Raw genomic sequence first — 5,039 nt, forward strand, 5'->3', positions numbered from 1 at the left:
ACACACACACACACACACACACACACACACACACACACACACACACACACACACACACACACACAGTGAGACACACACACACACACAGAAAATTTGACTCGGTGAAACAGATGAGCTACTAGGAGAAGCTACAAGAACTGAACCTGTACTCCTTGGAGAGAAAGTGAGAAAGGTATGCAGTGATACACATATGGAATATCTTGGAAGGTCTAACTCCCAACTCTGGAATTAAAAGCTATACCAACCACCGAACTGGACGGCAACAACAATACCTGCAACAGAAGCCGCGAAAACAGAAACAGCAGTAGCACTAGCAGCAACATCAAACTCGTTAGCAATAGCAACTAGGGTGACGAAATTTAATGGCTATAATAAAATAATTGCCACCTAGGAAATATACGAATCCAACAGCACTTTCTCCCCTTGACCTTATTATTTCATCCCCACTACATGTACAAACACAGATATATACTTAAAAGAGAACATGCCCTTATCCCTGTCCAAGTCGAAGTCTTCCGATCATACCCCTAGTGATGATGAAGGGAGGAAGGGGGAAGCAAAGCAAAGAAAAAATAGCTGAATGATTAAAAAACTAAATAGTAAAACACGGCACCAGCTCCACATCGATCCCAAACAGTGCTAAACCACAAGCATACCATCACGACACCAACTCTAATGGCAGCAACAAAAAAAAAAAACACACAAGCGAAACAATCACGAACATACAAAAAAAAAAAAACAGCAGACAAGACTACGTTGACTCCAAGGACATAGGAATTTTTTGGGGAAACAATTGGAGGTTATTTTTGAGAACTGTTTCCCACTCGGGGTTGTTTCGGAACAAGTCGTCCATATTTGTTTCATTATCTCCGTTTTGTGCGTTTGTGTATCCGTAGATTTCTACCACACACACACACACACGCACACACACACGCACACACACACACATACACACATACACACACATACACGCACACAAGCACACACATACACACATATATATGTAATTTAAAAAGTTCAAACGTGGAATTATTCCATTCAATATCGTGTTTGTTATAGAGATTATATAACAAGTTATACTTTACACTTCTATATTTAACTCTGCGTTTATATTCCTTATTTTTGCTTCTGGTGTCTTCTGTCTTTTTATTAGAAACGTCTACCTGAGAATTTACTTAAAGTGAAAAAATCGTATGCAACAGATAAATCGTCTTAATAACCTATTTCTGTGTATCAGACCTTTAAATGTTATTTTTAGCATAACAAGTTTTCTGGTGAGGGCTTCATTTGCTTCATTGCCTGTTTGTTGCTTCAGTAGAAATCTACGAATGCACAAACGCACAAAACGGAGAGAATGAAACAAATATAGACGACTTGTTCCGAAATACTCGCGAGTGGAGAACAGTTCTCAAAAATAACTCCCAATTGTTTTCAACAAAATTCCTATGTCCTCGGTATCCTCATAGTCCGAGGTGTATTTGTAGAGAATTTCATAAAGAAATATCCATTTTGTTGAAAGTTGAGACGAATTGAAGTGGACTCCGGTGAATTTTCAGAAATTCCCCACCCCCTCCCAAAACACATACTCCAACAAAATTTTGTATATTCGGAATCTACATGATATAACACATATTCGTAAAAAAAATTATTAAAAAATATCCGTTTTACTGAAAGTTATGATCATCCAAATTGGTGGTCGGGTTAGAAATCTGTAGTTATGCCGACAAATTTGACACTTTCCTTCTAGGCATGGTTATATATGTATACAGAAATACACGAGTGCAGAAGATATAAAAAATGAAAATAACTTGGTAACGGAAATTATGTTTCTTAATACGACGGGCAGAAAGTAAATAAGAAATTTTAACGGAAAATAAAGTATTGTACGGGTTGAAGCGAAATTTGTCAGTCAGTGGACCAAAGATCCAGTATCGAAGGAACCAGAAAGAAACCATCAACAACAGAAAAATACAAGACCGTAAGGATTGAATTGAAATTTATGGAGATACTTCTGTCAGTAAATTATGAAATTACTTACATCAGTAATTGTGAACTTCTTTTTGTCAGTAATTTGTCATTGTTTGTTTGTAAATAGCGATTCAAAACTTAAACTTACAGCAAAAAACAATAACATGGAAGTTAAACAATGGCGTATGAAAATTGAAAGTGAAAAGAAGAGCGTTTGAAAAATGAAAGTGAAGATAAGAGTTATAGATATACATAAAGAGATATGTTAAGTCACTGGCACTAGAAAACTGGAAGTAAATATTTTTTAAAAATTTCAAAGACGTGGATGTAATATAAAAAACAATATATTTTATCTTTAATAATGTTTAATAAAAATAATTCAATGCACCACCAGTATGAAAGCAATTGATGAAGCCGTTGTCACATGAAAAGTGAATACGCACACATCTCTGTTTTATATATTATTAGATTTGGAAGGCCTACTGCGGTTCTCAGCTAGAGATGAGGTTTTCTGCAAAAACTGATAACAGCTGATGAAATACTGAAAACGATGGCTGGCTGACTGCACGAGGAAAAATCACTGAGATGGATGATATGCCCTATGGGCTTTATTTTTATATAGTATTTGATTGGAGACCAGAAAAAAGCCGGAAAGAGGACACAAAAAATATACTGTAGGCACGAAAAATGCGTCACTGTAAAGAAATATCTGGTAGACAGAGGTAGCCAATTTGAGTAACGAAAACTTAAGGTATCAAAATTCAAATTCCACAGATTGTTAGCAAAACTAGTAGGGAAAATAGGTTTGGAGTTCTTTATTCAAAATAACGAGGAAAAGCTCAAAAGCATTTCGACCTTATTCATCTGCTAAAGAGCATCCAGTTGAGGAGAAAGAACAAAAATTACCTAGAGTTCACACGCAAATGGTACTCCTAATCTAATTTCATTCTGTGGATAGCAGAGGAAATGTACCAGCTCTACAGCCCCGCAGCAATAACACAACCAACAACAACTATGACTATAGCAACCATCACAACAGCAACTGCAGCAAAGATATTAGCAGCATGATCGAGGCATCGAGGCCACTCGAGAGCCTTCTTTCTGGAGAAAAGAAAAGCAACAACAAATGAAAATAAGTGGGTGGCAGAGAGCATCTAGGGCAACAATATCAACAACAGAAGGGCTCAGTTCCGGTATGGAAACTTGTCCTCAGTGCTACCATCACCAAAGACCAATGATCACTATGAAACTGAGGGATCCCTCCTTCAGGTCCGGTTGGAGGCTGTGAGTAGCCTTGAGTACTGCACCTTGGTCTTGCAATAATGGTGAGGCATGGAGATTGAAGAATGCAGGGAAGCTTAAAAAAGAAAGAAGAGGGAAAAATACAAATATGCCTAGCCTAAAACCAAATTCTCCGAACGAACCACCAACGACGACTTGATGAGGATAAGAAGAGAGGTTTCTATTTCAAGACATAGAACATCTAAATGACTGGCTATTGGCAAACCCACACCAATAGTCTATAAACTGCACAGGTTCAGCTGCCAAAAAAGGCGAGAGTGAAAAGTACTAAATTGCAGTACCTAGATCAGGTGTTCCGTATCGATAAATGATTCACTCATCTTTAGATGGCAATTATTTTCATTTTCATTTGATATCCATGGATTGTCTTTTGTTTCGTGTTTTTAATGTATTTTATTACACTTTTGCAGCCGCTCCGCTTAATTCATTATATATATGTACATCCTTATATGTCATGTAATTCTTTCGTATGGCACATTTTGTCATCATCATCATCATCATCATCATCATCATCATCATCATCATCATCATCATCATTATTATTATTATTATTGTTCAGTAGTTTTATTTTTATAACGTGCTTTCACTTCACTACCGAGCGCAGCTCTGTGTGCCTTGGGTATGTGCTGTGGTTTGCTGTGATGCTCTTGTGGTTACTGTATTGAAATACTATTATTATTATTATTATTATTATTATTATTATTATTATTATTATTATTATTATTCAAATTCTGCCGAGGACGACTTTGCTTTTCATCCTTTTGGGATCGATACCAGTTGAGTACTGGAGTCTATGTAATCGACTATCCGCCTTCCCCATATTTCAGGCCTTCTGCCTATAGTAGAAAGGATTATTATTATTATTAAATTAAGCATATCGCTTAATCTGGATTTCTGTTGTCTCGTAAAGAGATTTTCTTCACCTACTTTATTTTACTTTACTTCTTTTTATGTTACATTACGTTATATTATTCAGGTTGGTCGCTGAGTGCAGCAGCTGAGAAAGTTGGTTGCCCTGGTAGGGTGACAAGGTGCACATTGGCAAGTTGTACTAACAATGCTGTTAATAACAGCCCATGTCATTGCTAGATACACAAGATGTTCAGCCATTTATGTTGACAATATATATATTAAAAAAATGCATAAATCCAAACAAACGAACAAAGCAAAGAAATATGATTTGTTTCTCTTTTAGCCATACAAAACTAAACAGAGTTTTTGCTGGTAATTTCTGATTTCTTTTATCTATTAGCAATGGATATAATAAATCCAGTACCCCCAACAGGACTCCTGCCTATTAGCATGTTAACTAATACGCCATTTCGGTTAGCCTAGCTTTCATATTACCTAGCTAATATCCTCGCAATCTACTTGAAGTAAGGAACTGGTGTCATAGAATCTTACTTCTTGGAAAGCAAAGATGCACAGTACAGTGACATCTCACTTAAAAGTACAAAAAAAAAAAAATTATAAGCTTCCTTTACTTCAAAGTACAGTTTAAGCATTTTCACCAAGAATTTTGAATGCTGTCAATACCTAACGAACAGAATTCTTGTTTTTTCTTTGGTGAATCTTTTACCAGTTTTAGTCATTGGACTGCGACCATATTGAAGCGCCTTTTTGAAGGGAATAGTAGAACAAATCGACCCCAGTACTGAAACTGATAAATAACGTACTGTCTGTTTCCTTTCGAGCAAATCCGATGTGACGGAAACAGTTGTGAATAAATATATTTTTTATCACCACCAAATTCTTTGCTTTTTTATTAG

The 5,039-nt window shown here is 36.2% G+C and overlaps 1 protein-coding gene across 1 annotated transcript in view; it reads right to left on the reverse strand.

Annotated features, from left to right (window-relative positions):
• The window catches only part of LOC106884087 (cytochrome P450 2U1), a 27,770-nt gene that overhangs the window by 1,694 nt on the left and 21,037 nt on the right, over nt 1-5,039 (reverse strand). The gene's annotated exons all lie outside the window — the stretch shown is intronic.

The sequence above is a fragment of the Octopus bimaculoides genome, chromosome 3, assembly GCF_001194135.2.
Source record: "Octopus bimaculoides isolate UCB-OBI-ISO-001 chromosome 3, ASM119413v2, whole genome shotgun sequence".
Lineage (NCBI taxonomy): Eukaryota > Metazoa > Mollusca > Cephalopoda > Octopoda > Octopodidae > Octopus > Octopus bimaculoides.